This window comes from Pseudophryne corroboree, chromosome 1 (assembly GCF_028390025.1).
Source record: "Pseudophryne corroboree isolate aPseCor3 chromosome 1, aPseCor3.hap2, whole genome shotgun sequence".
In the NCBI taxonomy this organism is placed as follows: domain Eukaryota; kingdom Metazoa; phylum Chordata; class Amphibia; order Anura; family Myobatrachidae; genus Pseudophryne; species Pseudophryne corroboree.
In genome coordinates, this window is record NC_086444.1 from 336,952,544 (window position 1) to 336,971,791 (window position 19,248).

The window sequence follows — 19,248 nt, forward strand, 5'->3', positions numbered from 1 at the left end:
GGACGTGCTGGAATTTGCCCATATTTAATGCACACACAATATTGCTGGCGTTGTCCGATGCCACAAATCCACAGGAGAGTCCAATTGGGGTAAGCCATTCCGCGATGATCTTCCTCAGTTGCCGTAAGAGGTTTTCAGCTGTGTGCGTATTCTGGAAACCGGTGATACAAAGCGTAGCCTGCCTAGGAAAGAGTTGGCGTTTGCGAGATGCTGCTACTGGTGCCGCCGCTGCTGTTCTTGCGGCGGGAGTCCATACATCTACCCAGTGGGCTGTCACAGTCATATAGTCCTGACCCTGCCCTGCTCCACTTGTCCACATGTCCGTGGTTAAGTGGACATTGGGTACAGCTGCATTTTTTAGGACACTGGTGACTCTTTTTCTGAGGTCTGTGTACATTTTCGGTATCGCCTGCCTAGAGAAATGGAACCTAGATGGTATTTGGTACCGGGGACACAGTACCTCCAACAAGTCTCTAGTTGGCTCTGCAGTAATGATGGATACCGGAACCACGTTTCTCACCACCCAGGATGCCAAGGCCTCAGTTATCCGCTTTGCAGCAGGATGACTGCTGTGATATTTCATCTTCCTCGCAAAGGACTGTTGGACAGTCAATTGCTTGGTGGAAGTAGTAAAAGTGGTCTTACGAGTACGACTTCCCCTCTGGGATGACCATCGACTCCCAGCAGCAACAACAGCAGCGCCAGCAGCAGTAGGCGTTACACGCAAGGATGCATCGGAGGAATCCCAGGCAGGAGAGGACTCGTCAGAATTGCCAGTGACATGGCCTGCAGGACTATTGGCATTCCTGGGGAAGGAGGAAATTGACACTGAGGGAGTTGGTGGGGTGGTTTGCGTGAGCTTGGTTACAAGAGGAAGGGATTTACTGGTCAGTGGACTGCTTCCGCTGTCGCCCAAAGTTTTTGAACTTGTCACTGACTTATTATGAATGCGCTGCAGGTGACGTATAAGGGAGGATGTTCCGAGGTGGTTAACGTCCTTACCCCTACTTATTACAGCTTGACAAAGGCAACACACGGCTTGACAAATGTTGTCCGCATTTCTGGTGAAATACTTCCACACCGAAGAGCTGATTTTTTTGGTATTTTCACCAGGCATGTCAACGGCCCTATTCCTCCCACGGACAACAGGTGTCTCCCCGGGTGCCTGACTTAAACAAACCACCTCACCATCAGAATCCTCCTTGTCAATTTCCTCCCCAGCGCCAGCAACACCCATATCCTCCTCATCCTGGTGTACTTCAACACTGACATCTTCAATCTGACTATCAGGAACTGGACTGCGGGTGCTCCTTCCAGCACTTGCAGGGGGCGTGCAAATGGTGGAAGGCGCATGCTCTTCACGTCCAGTGTTGGGAAGGTCAGGCATCGCAACCGACACAATTGGAGTCGGACTCTCCTTGTGGATTTGGGATTTCGAAGAACGCACAGTTCTTTGCGGTGCTTTTGCCAGCTTGAGTCTTTTCAGTTTTCTACCGAGAGGCTGAGTGCTTCCATCCTCATGTGAAGCTGAACCACTAGCCATGAACATAGGCCAGGGCCTCAGCCGTTCCTTGCCACTCCGTGTGGTAAATGGCATATTGGCAAGTTTACGCTTCTCCTCCGACAATTTTATTTTAGATTTTTGAGTCCTTTTTTTTTCTGATATTTGGTGTTTTGGATTTTACATGCTCTGTACTATGACATTGGGCATCGGCCTTGGCAGACGACGTTGCTGGCATTTCATCGTCTCGGCCATGACTAGTGGCAGCAGCTTCAGCACGAGGTGGAAGTGGATCTTGATCTTTCCCTAATTTTGGAACCTCAACATTTTTGTTCTCCATATTTTAATAGGCACAACTAAAAGGCACCTCAGGTAAACAATGGAGATGGATGGATACTAGTATACTTATGGATGGACTGCCGAGTGCCGACACAGAGGTAGCTACAGCCGTGGACTACCGCACTGTGTCTGCTGCTAATATAGACTGGATGATAATGATATGAAATCAATATATATATGTATATATAATATCACTAGTACTGCAGCCGGACAGGTAGATATATATTTATTAGGTAATAATGACTGATGACGGACCTGCTGGACACTGTCAGCTCAGCAGCACCGCAGACTGCTACAGTAAGCTACTATAGTAGTATGTATCAAGAAGAAAGAAAAAAAAAAACCACGGGTAGGTGGTATACAATTATGGATGGACTGCCGAGTGCCGACACAGAGGTAGCTACAGCCGTGGACTAACGTACTGTGTCTGCTGCTAATATAGACTGGATGATAATGATATGAAATCAATATATATATGTATATATAATATCACTAGTACTGCAGCCGGACAGGTAGATATATATTTATTAGGTAATGATGACTGATGACGGACCTGCTGGACACTGTCAGCTCAGCAGCACCGCAGACTGCTACAGTAAGCTACTATAGTAGTATGTATCAAGAAGAAAGAAAAAAAAAACCACGGGTAGGTGGTATACAATTATGGATGGACTGCCGAGTGCCGACACAGAGGTAGCTACAGCCGTGGACTAACGTACTGTGTCTGCTGCTAATATAGACTGGATGATAATGATATGAAATCAATATATATATGTATATATTATATCACTAGTACTGCAGCCGGACAGGTAGATATATATTTATTAGGTAATGATGACTGATGACGGACCTGCTGGACACTGTCAGCTCAGCAGCACCGCAGACTGCTACAGTAAGCTACTATAGTAGTATGTATCAAGAAGAAAGAAAAAAAAAAACCACGGGTAGGTGGTATACAATTATGGATGGACTGCCGAGTGCCGACACAGAGGTAGCTACAGCCGTGGACTAACGTACTGTGTCTGCTGCTAATATAGACTGGATGATAATGATATGAAATCAATATATATATGTATATATAATATCACTAGTACTGCAGCCGGACAGGTAGATATATATTTATTAGGTAATGATGACTGATGACGGACCTGCTGGACACTGTCAGCTCAGCAGCACCGCAGACTGCTACAGTAAGCTACTATAGTAGTATGTATCAAGAAGAAAGAAAAAAAAAAAACCACGGTTAGGTGGTATACAATTATGGATGGACTGCCGAGTGCCGACACAGAGGTAGCTACAGCCGTGGACTAACGTACTGTGTCTGCTGCTAATATAGACTGGATGATAATGATATGAAATCAATATATATATGTATATATAATATCACTAGTACTGCAGCCGGACAGGTAGATATATATTTATTAGGTAATGATGACTGATGACGGACCTGCTGGACACTGTCAGCTCAGCAGCACCGCAGACTGCTACAGTAAGCTACTATAGTAGTATGTATCAAGAAGAAAAAAAAAAAAAAAACACGGGTAGGTGGTATACAATTATGGATGGACTGCCGAGTGCCGACACAGAGGTAGCTACAGCCGTGGACTAACGTACTGTGTCTGCTGCTAATATAGACTGGATGATAATGATATGAAATCAATATATATATGTATATATAATATCACTAGTACTGCAGCCGGACAGGTAGATATATATTTATTAGGTAATGATGACTGATGACGGACCTGCTGGACACTGTCAGCTCAGCAGCACCGCAGACTGCTACAGTAAGCTACTATAGTAGTATGTATCAAGAAGAAAGAAAAAAAAAAAACCACGGGTAGGTGGTATACAATTATGGATGGACTGCCGAGTGCCGACACAGAGGTAGCTACAGCCGTGGACTAACGTACTGTGTCTGCTGCTAATATAGACTGGATGATAATGATATGAAATCAATATATATATGTATATATAATATCACTAGTACTGCAGCCGGACAGGTAGATATATATTTATTAGGTAATGATGACTGATGACGGACCTGCTGGACACTGTCAGCTCAGCAGCACCGCAGACTGCTACAGTTAGCTACTATAGTAGTATGTATCAAGAAGAAAGAAAAAAAAAAACCACGGGTAGGTGGTATACAATTATGGATGGACTGCCGAGTGCCGACACAGAGGTAGCTACAGCCGTGGACTAACGTACTGTGTCTGCTGCTAATATAGACTGGATGATAATGATATGAAATCAATATATATATGTATATATAATATCACTAGTACTGCAGCCGGACAGGTAGATATATATTTATTAGGTAATGATGACTGATGACGGACCTGCTGGACACTGTCAGCTCAGCAGCACTGCAGACTGCTACAGTAAGCTACTATAGTAGTATGTATCAAGAAGAAAGAAAAAAAAAACCACGGGTAGGTGGTATACAATTATGGATGGACTGCCGAGTGCCGACACAGAGGTAGCTACAGCCGTGGACTAACGTACTGTGTCTGCTGCTAATATAGACTGGATGATAATGATATGAAATCAATATATATATGTATATATAATATCACTAGTACTGCAGCCGGACAGGTAGATATATATTTATTAGGTAATGATGACTGATGACGGACCTGCTGGACACTGTCAGCTCAGCAGCACCGCAGACTGCTACAGTAAGCTACTATAGTAGTATGTATCAAGAAGAAAGAAAAAAAAAAAACCACGGGTAGGTGGTATACAATTATGGATGGACTGCCGAGTGCCGACACAGAGGTAGCTACAGCCGTGGACTAACGTACTGTGTCTGCTGCTAATATAGACTGGATGATAATGATATGAAATCAATATGTATATGTATATGTAATATCACTAGTACTGCAGCCGGACAGGTAGATATATATTTATTAGGTAATGATGACTGATGACGGACCTGCTGGACACTGTCAGCTCAGCAGCACCGCAGACTGCTACAGTAAGCTACTATAGTAGTATGTATAAAGAAGAAAGAAAGAAAAAAAAAACACGGGTAGGTGGTATACAATTATAATATTATATATATATTAATTATATACAATTATATATATATATATATATATATATATTAATTAAACTGGTGGTGATTATTAAACTGGTGGTCAGGTCACTGGTCACACTATCAGCAACTTGCAAGTAGTACTCCTAAGCATACAATCACAATATATATTATACTGGTGTGGCACTCTGGCAGCAAAAGTGTGCACTGTACGTTATATGTAGTATGTACTCCTGAGTCCTGAGTCCTGCTCTCAGACTCTAACTGCTCCCCACTGTCAGTGTCTCCCCCACAAGTCAGATAATACAATACAGTCACACTATCTATCACTTCACTTCAGCAAGTACTAGTAGTAGTAGTACTCCTCCTAATGCTCCCCAAAATTACTACTGTGTCTCTCTCTAGTGAGACTGTCTCACTCTCTTCTCGAATCTCTATAAACGGAGAGGACGCCAGCCACGTCCTCTCCCTATGAATCTCAATGCACGTGTGAAAAATGGCGGCGACGCGCGGCTCCTTATATAGAATCCGAGCCTCGCGAGAATCCGACAGCGTGATGATGACGTTCGGGCGCGCTCGGGTTAACCGAGCAAGGCGGGAAGATCCGAGTCGCTCGGACCCGTGTAAAAAAACATGAAGTTCGGGCGGGTTCGGATTCCGAGGAACCGAACCCGCTCATCTCTAGTATTTACCCTGCACAGAAACAAAATAACTAGTGATGAGCGAGGTTCGGTTTTACTCGGTTTTACTCGGTTTTACTCGGTTCTCAAAACGGCATCTTATTGGCTATCCAAAACACGTGACATCCGTGAGCCAATAAGATGCCGTTTTGAGAACCGAGTAAAACCGAGTAAAACCGAATCCGCTCATCACTAAAAATAACCCACCCAAATCTAACTCTCTCTGCACATGTTATATCTGCCACACCTGCAGTGCACATGGGGGGTAATTCCAAGTTGATCGCAGCAGGAATTTTTTTAGCAGTTGGGCAAAACCATGTGTACTGCAAGGGAGGCCGATATAACATGTGCAGAGAGAGTTAGATTTGGGTGTGGTGTGTTCAATCTGCAATCTAAATTGCAGTGTACAAATAAAGCAGCCAGTATTTACCCTGCACAGAAACAAAATAACCCACCCAAATCTAACTCTCTCTGCAAATGTTATATCTGCCTCCCCTGCAGTGCACATGGTTTTGCCCAACTGCTAAAAAATTTCCTGCTGCGATCAACTTGGAATTACCCCCATGGTTTTTTGCCAATTGCTAACAAACTTGCTGCTGCGATCAACTCAGAATTACACCCCCCCCCCCCCCCCCCCCTATACATTGTGCATTTATACACCCACATTTACGTTGCTATCCAACGGTCCATTATTTGTACAGTGTGTTACTTCATGCTATTCTGCCACTTCTCTTTATTTGCATATTCCCGGAAAAGGAACATTCTTGCTATTTCTCCTTTGCCATTGCAGAGTTACATCTCCTAACTTTAATTGCTGATGTAGTGACTCTTTACCAAAATCCTGTGCACAGGTAGAGGAGGAACACTTTTGCAGGACGCCAGTTTTATAATGGGTACCCAACACATATCCAGGTATATGGTTTGATTTATTGAATGTTTTAATATTGCTGATGCATATTATTGAGGTGTTTTGATGCACTTATGATATTAAGGGGTACATTTACTAAGCAGTGATAAGAGTGGAGAAGTGAGCCAGTGGAGACGTTGCCCATGGCAACCAATCAGCACTGAAGTAACATCTATAATTTACATACTATAAAATGATACAGAGCTGCTGATTGGTTGATGGGGAAATTTCTCCACTGGCTCACTTCTCCGCTCTTTTTCACTGCTTAGTAAATGTACCCCTTAATGTGTTATGGTCCATTATTGTTGCAAATGCTAATGTGTTGAAAAGCACACTGTCATGTGGTGCGTATGTTTAGGAAAACCGTGATACAGTCTGCACATGCTATTTAGCCATTGTTATTTGCGATAGTGAATATCAGACTTGTATATTGCCTTAGTAGTGTGTTGCTTAACTTTTGCCGACCCTCTAATAAAAACTCATTCCTTTTGAAGTGAGACCTGACTCAGCGTGTCTTCAAGTGTTCCCACAATTCTCACCTCTCTGCACCGGAGTGAAGTGACCGAAGTGGATCTCAAGGTAAACACCCCTAACCCATTAAGTACTGCCGTGTGGGGGTACTTCATTAACAATGGGGCTGATGGAGCTGCAGCTCCAGGCCCACTCTCCAGAATAGGCCCATAGCTTCTGCAGTTCTACCTGCTGCTGTAGATAGGAAACAAATGTTTTCTTCTACTGCAGCCAGCAGCGTTCTAGGCACCACCCCCTCCGGAATCAACACCTCCCCCCTCTACCTCCATGCCAAGTCCGGCTGCCCTGCTGCTCACCTCTGCTGGTGTACGATGCTGTGGCTGGTCCCTCCCCCAGCCATGGGATGCCCTCTAGCTTCATTGTGAGTGAGTAGGCAGAAATGTCCAAACAGCCGATCCCACCTCCAGGACCAGGCTCGCCCATCTCTTTCTTCTATACCCTAGCTGCCTCCCTATTTTCTTCGGTTCCACCCATTCACGGGCCCGCCCCTCTTTACCCCCTATCCTGTGTGTGTGTGTGTGACTGCCTCCCTCTAATTTTTACTCTCTGGACGCGGGGCTTCTGTTCATGCACTATGCAAGGACCTGAGGAAAGAAACAGACATCCTCCTTAAAGGTAAATGCCTGTGGAGTCTGGGTGCATTCTATGTAATGGGAGGGAGGATTACTGCAGTGTAATGCAGTGATGTAGTGTGGGGAGTTTGTGCTGTTATGTAATGTGTGTGTGTGTGTGTGTGTGTGTGTGTGTGTGTGTGTGTAGGGGGGGGGGGGGGGGGGGCAGTGAAGTGATGTAGTGTGGGTAGGTAGCAGTGACATGCAGTGGGGTGAGGCAGAGTCTTTACTGTCATAATAATGTTTGCACCAAAGTTTTGACTGAATAAAGCATATGAAAAATACAAAGAATATGTTAGAAATATCTTTGTATTATTCTAAACATTTTTTATAGCTAAAACTCTGGAGTAAAAAGTCTATGGCAGATGAAGCAGTGCCTCACCTGCCTTTCTTTTCTGCACATCTGTGATCAAAACGCACCAAATTTCCAGCACTAAATAATTCTGCACCTGTGTATAGTGGCCCTCATTCCGAGTTGATCGCACGCTAGCTGCTTTTAGCAGCAGTGAAAACGCTAAGCCGCCGCCCTCTGGGAGTGTGTATAAGTTTAGCAGAAGTGTGAACGAAAGGTTAGCAGAACAGTGCTGACATTTTTTCATGCAGTTTCAGAGTGGCTGCAGACCTACTCCTTCCTTGCGATCACTTCAGTCTGTTTAGTTCCTGCTTTGACGTCACAAACACGCCCTGCGTTCGGCCAGCCACTCCCCCGTTTCCCCAGGCACGCCTGCGTTTTCACCAGACACGCCTGCGTTTTTTAGCACACTCCCGGAAAACGGTCAGTTACCACCCAGAAACACCCACTTCCTGTCAATCACTCTCCGATCAACAGAGCAACGAAAAAGAGTCGCTAGACCTTGTGTAAAACTGCACAGTCTTGTGTGAAAGTACATCGCACGTGCGCACTGCGGCCCGTACGCATGCGCAGTTTTGCCATTTTTTTACCTGATCGTTGCGCTGCGAAAATCGCAGTGTAGTGATAGTGTGCGAAGAGGTAGTGCAGTAATGTGTTGGGAGGATGCCTAATAATGTGGTAATGTGGTGTGGGAAGGTAGCCTTGTATTGTGGTGTGGGAAGGTAGCATAGTATGTAGTGTGGGAAGGTAGCGCAGTATGGTTGTGTAGGGAGGTATGGCAGTACTGTGGTGTGGGAAGGTAGTGCAGTACTGTGGTGTGGGAAGGTAGTGCGGTAATGTTCTGTGAGACGGTAGCGCAGTATGGTGGTGCGAGAAGGTAGCGCAGTATGGTGGTGCAGGAAGGTAGCGCAGTAATGTGGTGTGGGAAGGTAGCGTGGTAATGTGGTGTGGAAAGGTAGCATGGTAATGTGGTGCGGGAGGATATCGCGGTATGGTGGTGTGGGAAGGCAGGGCCTAATTCAAGGTTGATTGCAAAACAACATTTTTCCCTAATGAGCAAAACCATGTGCAGTGCAGGTGGGACAGATATAACATGTGCAGAGAGAGTTAGATTTGGGTGGGGTGTATTCAAACTGAAACCTAAATTGCAGTGTAAAAATAAAGCAGCCAGTATTTACCCTGCACAGAAACAATATAACCAACCCAAATCTCTCTCTCTCTGCACATGTTATATCTGTCCCACCTGCAGTGCACATGGTTTTGCCCATTAGGGGAAAATTTTATTTTGCAATCAACCTTGAATTAGGCCCATAGGGGGTCATTCCGACCCGTTCGCACGCAGCGGTTCTTTGCTGCGGTGTGAACGGGTCAGAACTGCGCATGCGCGGCTCCTGCAATGTGCATGCACGTCATTGCACAGCCACAGCCGTCGCCGGGCAATGACCAGAAGAGAGAAGAAAGTGATCGCTAGCGTGATCGCAAGAAGATTGACAGCGGGGATGCATTCCGGAGCGGATACTCACCGTTTTCCAGGTGTGGAGATCCGAACACAGGCATGTCCAGGCGTTTGGAGGGCGGATGTCTGACATCAATCCCGGGACCTTCGTCGCTGGATCCTAGTCTTGTTTTGCAGGAAACTTTTTTAGCAAAGCAGGGCTGCACAAGTGATCACAGCCCTGCTATGCTAAAATACACTCACCCATAGGGACTTCAAGTTGATCGCACAAGCAGCAAAAAGTTGCTATGTGCGATCAACTCGGAATGGGGGCCATAGGGGGTCATTCCGAGTTGTTCGCTCGTTGCCGATTTTCGCAACGGAGCGATTAAGGCGAAAATGCGCATGCGCATGGTTTGCAGTGCGCATGCGCTAAGTATTTTAGCACAAAACTTAGTAGATTTACTCACGTCCGAACGAAGAATTTCCATCGTTGAAGTGATTGTAGTGTGATTGACAGGAAGTGGGTGTTTCTGGGCGGAAACTGACCGTTTTCTGGGAGTGTGCAGAAAAACGCAGGCGTGCCAGGATAAAACGCGGGAGTGTCTGGAGAAACGGGGGAGTGGCTGGCCGAACGCAGGGCGTGTTTGTGACGTCAAACCAGGAACGAAACGGGCTGAGCAGATCGCAGTGTAGGAGTAAGTCTCGAGCTACTCAGAAACTGCTAAGGATTTTCTATTCGCAATTCTGCTAATCTTTCGTTCGCAATTCTGCTAAGCTAAGATACACTCCCAGAGGGCGGCGGCCTAGCGTGTGCAATGCTGCTAAAATCTGCTAGCGAGCGAACAACTTGGAATGACTCCCATAGTGCGGTACGGTGGTGTGGGAAGGTAGCGCTGTAATGTGGTGTAGGAAGGTAGCGCAGTACGGTGGTGTTGGAAGGTAGTGCAGTAAAGTGGTGTGGGAAGGTAGATTAGTGATGTAGTGTAAGGAGGTAGTACATATAGGGGGTAATTCCAAGTTGATCGCAGCAGGAAATTTTTTAGCAGTTGGGCAAAACCATGTGCACTGCAGGGGAGGCAGATTTAACATGTGCAGAGAGAGTTAGATTTGGGTGTGGTGTGTTCAATCTGCAATCTAAATTGCAGTGTAAAAATAAAGCAGCCAGTATTTACCCTGCACAGAAACAAAATAACCCACCCAAATCTAACTCTCTCTGCAAATGTTATATCTGCCCCCCCTGCACTGCACATGGTTTTGCCCAACTGCTAAAAAATTTCCTGCTGCGATCAACTTGAAAAGAAATCACCCCCATATAGTATACTACACTCTATAGTATAGACATATAGTATGTCACCACAACCCCTCTTTCCACCCAGGAGAACTTCTCTATGGTGCTGATCACACTACCTGCAAAGGCACATAATAGGCCCTTCTGAAATCTCAGCTCCAGGCCCATGTGGACCTTAATATGGCACTGTACAGACCTGTGTGATCATTCCTCTCCTTTTCTGGAAAACAATCTTTTATTTGCATACCTGAATGCACATTTCCCATATAAAGGCTTATTTGTTAATGTAGTTCAACGCATTGAAAATGTCCTTTATATGAGATTCACAGTGTCTGACCTTTCTATACTTATAAAACTGTAAAGGTTTTGTCTGCACAATTTAAAAAAAAATGTAATTCTAGGGACTGTTTATGAACTAGGGAGATGGAAAAAAATTGGGGAGGGAATTTTTGTCTGTCTATTTAGGGCCGGATTAACAATGGGGCGGATGGAGCTGCAGCTCCACGCCCCCCATTGAAAATAGGCCCACGGGATCCCCTGCAGTGCTGCCAGTGTTAACAGGAAAAAGTTTTTCCTGTCACCACCAGCCCAGCTCTCTCCCCTCCCTGACCCCAGCTGGCCGACAAATGTCCTTCCTATGTCAGTGTCAAACTCTGGGCCAGCCGAAGCATCATGTCCCGACCTGTAAGAAGCTCCGCACCCGTTCTGTCGAACGCTCCGCCTCCCTGACCCGTCATAAACTCCGCCCTGGACCGTCATAAGCTCCACCTCCCACACCCGTCAGGAACTCCCATTCCTGACCCGTCCAAAGCCCACCTCCCCGACCCCTCCAAACAAAGCCCCTCATCCTATACCCGTCGGAAAGTTTAAAGCTCCGCAGTCACCATGTATGTGAACTTTTGAAGCGGGATTGGAAGCAGGTGGGTAGGGCTGGGATGCAGTGGTGATGACTGAGTGTTGTGGTAGTGGTGAGTAACAGACCATTTAAGACATAGGTCTGCTACTTAGTTGCTAGGAATTTCACAAATGCAGCAGTTATTACAGGAGTCACAGCTCTTCCTGTGAACATGCCTCCTGACACCATTTTTTGCTCCTCCCCTGCAGAGGCGTCGGAACAGGGGGGGAGGGCAGCATCACCCCCCCAAATGAGATGGAGGCGCAGGCGCAGCTGAGGGGGAGCGCTGTCACGGCGCTACCCGCTCAGCGAGGTCTGCAAGGCAGGGAGGCGACCTTGCTGATGTGCGCTGCTGCTCCCTGTCACACTGACAGAGAGCAGCAGCGTCGGCAGCTCCCCCCTCACTACCGCCCTACTGAAGGAGCCTCACTGTACTGCCTGCCTGCTGCTGCCGGCTGCCGCTGCTGCCAGCGCCTGTCACACACTTATCACAGGGAGCAGCGGCCAGGCCAGGCGACAGGGGGGGACAAAGGTCACAACTGTACCAGGCCCCAACGCTCAGGGGGCCCCGTCATGCTGCTGGAGCCAAACATAGACAGCATCCCTCCGCTCTCGCCGGCACACATGATTAACGTGTACCCTCCAACCCCCGCCAGCACACAGGATAACCGCGCACTGCTCCCCCATGCCGCCACACATTTTGCCCCCCCCCCCGCGATCACTGTGCACCACTCCCCCCAGCCGGCACATATGTCCTCCGCACCACCCCCTCACCCCACCTATGATCACCGTGCACCGCTCCCCCCAGCCGGTACACATGTCCACTGCCCCTCCGCCACACACATGATCTCCACGCACAGCTCCCCCCCAGCCGGCACACATGACCACCGCACCCCCCTGCCCGGCCGGCACCCGCGACCAGCCCTGGATCACAGCAGCAATGGAGGCAGAGCAGGATCAGGAGAACCGGTGCAGCAGATCAGCCCTGCTGCTAATGCCGGTGAGTCTTTCTCTCCAGTGCTGACAATCTGTTCAGCCCAACATTGCTGCATTACTACATTAGATGTGCCCCCCGCGATCGTATATAAAGGACCCCTGTATAGTGTGTGTGTGTGTGTGTTTAAGGACCCCTGTATAGTGTCAGTGTGTGTAAGGACCCTTGTATAGTGTAAGTGTGTAAGGACCCCTATATAGTGTGTGTGTAAGGACCCCTATATAGTGTCAGTGTGTGTGTGTGTGTGTGTGTGTGTGTGTGTGTGTGTCAGTGTGTGTAAGGACCCCTGTATAGTGTCAATGTGTGTGTAAGGACCCCTGTATTGTGTGTGTATAAGGACCCCTGCATAGTGTCAGTGTGTGTGTGTAAGGACCCCTGTATAGTGTCAGTGTGTGTGTGTGTGTGTGTGTGTGTGTGTGTGTGTGTGTGTGTGTGTGTGTGTGTGTGTAAGGACCCCTGTATAGTGTCAGTGTGTGTGTGTGTGTGTGTGTGTGTGTCAGTGTGTGTAAGGACCCCTGTAAAGTGTCAGTGTGTGTAAGGACCCCTGTATAGTGTCAATGTGTGTAAGGACCCCTGTATTGTGTGTGTATAAGGACCCCTGCATAGTGTCAGTGTGTGTGTGTAAGGACCCCTGTATAGTGTCTGTGTGTGTGTGTGTGTGTGTGTGTGTGTGTGTGTGTATGTGAGGACCCCTGTATAGTGTCAGTGTGTGTGTGTGTGTGCCCCTGTATAGTGTCAGTGTATGTGTGTGTGTGTGTGTGTGTGTGTGTGTGTGTGTGTGTGTGTGTGTGTGTGTGTAAGGACCCCTGTATAGTGTCAGTGTGTGTATGGACCCTTGTATAGTGTCAGTGTGTGTGTGTGTGTGTGTATGGACCCCTGTATAGTGTCAGTGTGTGTGTGTGTGTGTGTGTGTCTGTGTGTATGGACCCCTGTATAGTGTCAGTGCATGTATGTGTGTGTGTGTGTGTATGGACTAGGGATGTGCACCTGAAATTTTTCGGGTTTTGTGTTTTGGTTTTGGGTTCGGTTCCGTGGCTGTGTTTTGGGTTTGAACGCATTTTGGCAAAACCTCACCGAATTTTTTTTGTCGGATTCGGGTGTGTTTTGGATTCGGGTGTTTTTTTCAAAAAACCCTAAAAAACAGCTTAAATCATAGAATTTGGGGGTCATTTTGATTAACCTCAATAACCATAATTTCCACTCATTTTCAGTCTATTCTGAACACCTCACACCTCACAATATTATTTTTAGTCCTAAAATTTGCACCGAGGTCGCTGGATGGCTAAGCTAAGCGACACAAGTGGCCGACACAAACACCTGGCCCATCTAGGAGTGGCACTGCAGTGTCAGGCAGGATGGCCCTTCCAAAAAATACTCCCCAAACAGCACATGACGCAAAGAAAAAAAGAGGCGCAATGAGGTAGCTGTGTGAGTAAGCTAAGCGACCCTAGTGGCCGACACAAACACCTGGCCCATCTAGGAGTGGCACTGCAGTGTCAGGCAGGATGGCCCTTCCAAAAAATACTCCCCAAACAGCACATGACGCAAAGAAGAAAAAAAAGAGGCGCAATGAGGTAGCTGTGTGAGTAAGATAAGCGACCCAAGTGGCCGACACAAACACCTGGCCCATCTAGGAGTGGCACTGCAGTGTCAGGCAGGATGGCCCTTCCAAAAAATACTCCCCAAACAGCACATGACGCAAAGAAGAAAAAAAAGAGGCGCAATGAGGTAGCTGTGTGACTAAGATAAGCGACCAAGTGGCCGACACAAACACCTGGCCCATCTAGGAGTGGCACTGCAGTGTCAGGCAGGATGGCCCTTCCAAAAAATACTCCCCAAACAGCACATGACGCAAAGAAGAAAAAAAAGAGGCGCAATGAGGTAGCTGTGTGAGTAAGATAAGCGACCCAAGTGGCCGACACAAACACCTGGCCCATCTAGGAGTGGCACTGCAGTGTCAGGCAGGATGGCCCTTCTAAAAAATACTCCCCAAACAGCACATGACGCAAAGAAAAAAAGAGGCGCAATGAGGTAGCTGTGTGAGTAAGCTAAGCGACCCTAGTGGCCGACACAAACACCTGGCCCATCTAGGAGTGGCACTGCAGTGTCAGGCAGGATGGCCCTTCCAAAAAATACTCCCCAAACAGCACATGACGCAAAGAAGAAAAAAAAGAGGCGCAATGAGGTAGCTGTGTGAGTAAGATAAGCGACCCAAGTGGCCGACACTAACACCTGGCCCATCTAGGAGTGGCACTGCAGTGTCAGGCAGGATGGCCCTTCTAAAAAATACTCCCCAAACAGCACATGACGCAAAGAAAAATGAAAGAAAAAAGAGGTGCAAGATGGAATTGTCCTTGGGCCCTCCCACCCACCCTTATGTTGTATAAACAGGACATGCACACTTTAACCAACCCATCATTTCAGCGACAGGGTCTGCCACACGACTGTGACTGAAATGACTGGTTGGTTTGGGCCCCCACCAAAAAAGAAGCAATCAATCTCTCCTTGCACAAACTGGCTCTACAGAGGCAAGATGTCCACCTCATCATCATCGTCCGATTCATCACCCCTTTCACTGTGTACATCCCCCTCCTCACAGATTATTAATTCGTCCCCACTGGAATCCACCATCTCAGATCCCCGTGTACTTTCTGGAGGCAATTGCTGCTGGTGAATGTCTCCATGGAGTAATTGATTATAATTCATTTTAATGAACATCATCTTCTCCACATTTTCTGGAAGTAACCTCGTACGCCGATTGCTGACAAGGTGAGCGGTGGCACTAAACACTCTTTCGGAGTACACACTGGAGGGAGGGCAACTTAGGTAGAATAAAGCCAGTTTGTGCAAGGGCCTCCAAATTGCCTCTTTTCCCTGCCAGTATACGTACGGACTGTCTGACGTGCCTACTTGGATGCGGTCACTCATATAATCCTCCACCATTCTTTCAATGGTGAGAGAATCATATGCAGTGACAGTAGACGACATGTCAGTAATCGTTGGCAGGTCCTTTAGTCCGGACCAGATGTCAGCATCAGCAGTCGCTCCAGACTGCCCTGCATCACCGCCAGCGGGTGGGCTCGGAATTCGTAGCCTTTTCCTCGCACCCCCAGTTGCGGGAGAATGTGAAGGAGGAGATGTTGACAGGTCGCGTTCCGCTTGACTTGACAATTTTCTCACCAGCAGTTCTTTGAACCCCTGCAGACTTGTGTCTGCCGGAAAGAGAGATCCAACGTAGGTTTTAAATCTAGGATCGAGCACGGTGGCCAATATGTAGTGCTCTGATTTCAACAGATTGACCACACGTGAATCCTGGTTAAGCGAATTAAGGGCTCCATCCACAAGTTCCACATGCCTAGCGGAATCGCTCTGTTTTAGCTCCTCCTTCAATGCCTCCAGCTTCTTCTGCAAAAGCCTGATGAGGGGAATGACCTGACTCAGGCTGGCAGTGTCTGAACTGACTTCACGTGTGGCAAGTTCAAAGGGCAGCAGAACCTTGCACAACGTTGAAATCATTCTCCACTGCGCTTGAGACAGGTGCATTCCACCTCCTTTGCCTATATCGTGGCCAGATGTATAGGCTTGAATGGCCTTTTGCTGCTCCTCCATCCTCTGAAGCATATAGAGGGTTGAATTCCACCTCGTTACCACCTCTTGCTTCAGATGATGGCAGGGCAGGTTCAGGTTTTTTTGGTGGTGCTCCAGTCTTCTGTACGCGGTGCCTGCACGCCGAAAGTGGCCCGCAATTCTTCTGGCCACCGACAGCATCTCTTGCACGCCCCTGTTGTTTTTTAAATAATTCTGCACCACCAAATTCAAGGTATGTGCAAAATATGGGACGTGCTGGAATTTGCCCAGATGTAATGCGCGCACAATATTGCTGGCGTTGTCCGATGTCACAAATCCCCAGGAGAGTCCAATTGGGGTAAGCCATTCTGCGATGATCTTCCTCAGTTGCCGTAAGAGGTTTTCAGCTGTGTGCGTATTCTGGAAAGCGGTGATACAAAGCGTAGCCTGCCTAGGAACGAGTTGGCGTTTGCGAGGTCCTGCTACTGGTGCCGCCGCTGCTGTTCTTGCAGCGGGAGGCAATACATCTACCCAGTGGGCTGTCACAGTCATGTAGTCCTGAGTCTGCCCTGCGCCACCTGTCCACATGTCCGTGGTTAAGTGGACATTGGGTACAACTGCATTTTTTAGGACACTGGTGAGTCTTTTTCTGACGTCCGTGTACATTCTCGGTATCGCCTGCCTAGAGAAGTGGAACCTAGATGGTATTTGGTAACGGGGGCACACTGCCTCAATAAATTGTCTAGTTCCCTGTGAACTAACGGCGGATACCGGACGCACGTCTAACACCAACATAGTTGTCAAGGCCTCAGTTATCCGCTTTGCAGCAGGATGACTGCTGTGATATTTCATCTTCCTCGCAAAGGACTGTTGGACAGTCAATTGCTTACTGGAAGTAGTACAAGTGGTATTCTGACTTCCCCTCTGGGATGACGATCGACTCCCAGCAGCAACAACAGCTGCCCCAGCAGCAGTAGGCATTACACTCAAGGATGCATCGGAGGAATACCAAACAGGAGAGGACTCGTCAGACTTGCCAGTGACATGGCCTGCAGGACTATTGGCTTTCCTGGGTAAGGAGGAAATTGACACTGAGGGAGTTGGTGGTGTGGTTTGCGCGAGCTTGGTTACAAGAGGAAGGGATTTACTGGTCAGTGGACTGCTTCCGCTGTCGCCCAAAGTTTTTGAACTTGTCACTGACTTATTATGAATGCGCTGCAGGTGACGTATAAGGGAGGATGTTCCGAGGTGGTTAACGTCCTTACCCCTACTTATTACAGCTTGACAAAGGCAACACACGGCTTGACACCTGTTGTCCGCATTTCTGTTGAAATACTTCCACACTGAAGAGCTGATTTTTTTGGTATTTTCACCAGGCATGTCAATGGCCATATTCCTCCCACGGACAACAGGTGTCTCCCCGGGTGCCTGACTTAAACAAACCACCTCACCATCAGAATCCTCCTTGTCAATTTCATCCTCAGCCCAAGCAACACCCATATCCTCATCCTGGTGTACTTCAACACTGACATCTTCAATTTCACTATCAGGAACTGGCCTGCGGGTGCTCCTTTCAACACTTGCAGGGGGCGTGCAAATGGTGGAAGGCGCAAGCTCTTCCCGTCCAGTGTTGGGAAGGTCAGGCATCGCAACCGACACAATTGGACTCTCCTTTGGGATTTGTGATTTCGAAGAACGCACAGTTCTTTGCTGTGCTTTTGCCGCAAGTCTTTTCTTTTTTCTAGCGAGAGGCTGAGTGCTTCCATCCTCATGTGAAGCTGAACCACTAGCCATGAACATAGGCCAGGGCCTCAGCCGTTCCTTGCCACTCCGTGTCGTAAATGGCATATTGGCAAGTTTACGCTTCTCCTTAGACGCTTTTAATTTTGATTTTTGGGTCATTTTTTTACTGATCTTTTGTGTTTTGGATTTTACATGCTCTGTACTATGACATTGGGCATCGGCCTTGGCAGACGACGTTGATGGCATTTCATCGTCTCGGCCATGACTAGTGGCAGCAGCTTCAGCACGAGGTGGAAGTGGATCTTGATCTTTCCCTATTTTTTTAACCTCCACATTTTTGTTCTCCATATTTTGCGCACAACTAAAAGCCACCACAGGTATACAATGTAGATGGATGGATAGTATAGTATTACTTATACTTATGGACGACGAGTGACGACACAGAGGTAGGTACAGCCGTGGCCTACCGTACTGCTGCTTAGTGCTTATATATATGATATTATACTGTATAACGGACCTGGTGGACAGTGTCAGCAGACTGCTAAACTAGTATGAAGAAAGAAAAAAAAAAACACCACAGGTATACAATGTAGATGGATGGATAGTATAGTATTACTTATACTTATGGACGACGAGTGACGACACAGAGGTAGGTACAGCCGTGGCCTACCGTACTGCTGCTTAGTGCTTATATATAGAGATGTGCACCGGAAATTTTTCGGGTTTTGTGTTTTGGTTTTGGGTTCGGTTCCGTGGCCGTGTTTTGGGTTCGAACGCATTTTGGCAAAACCTCACCGAATTTTTTTTGTCGGATTCGGGTGTGTTTTGGATTCGGGTGTTTTTTTCAAAAAACCCTAAAAAACAGCTTAAATCATAGAATTTGGGGGTCATTTTGATCCCAAAGTATTATTAACCTCAATAACCATAATTTCCAATCATTTTCAGTCTATTCTGAACACCTCACACCTCACAATATTATTTTTAGTCCTAAAATTTGCACCGAGGTCGCTGGATGACTAAGCTCAGCGACCCAAGTGGCCGACACAAACACCTGGCCCATCTAGGAGTGGCACTGCAGTGTCACGCAGGATGGCCCTTCCAAAAAACACTCCCCAAACAGCACATGACGCAAAGAAGAAAAAAAAGAGGCGCAATGAGGTAGCTGTGTGACTAAGATAAGCGACCCTAGTGGCCGACACAAACACCTGGCCCATCTAGGAGTGGCACTGCAGTGTCACGCAGGATGGCCCTTCCAAAAAACACTCCCCAAACAGCACATGACGCAAAGAAAAATGAAAGAAAAAAGAGGTGCAAGATGGAATTGTCCTTGGGCCCTCCCACCCACCCTTATGTTGTATAAAC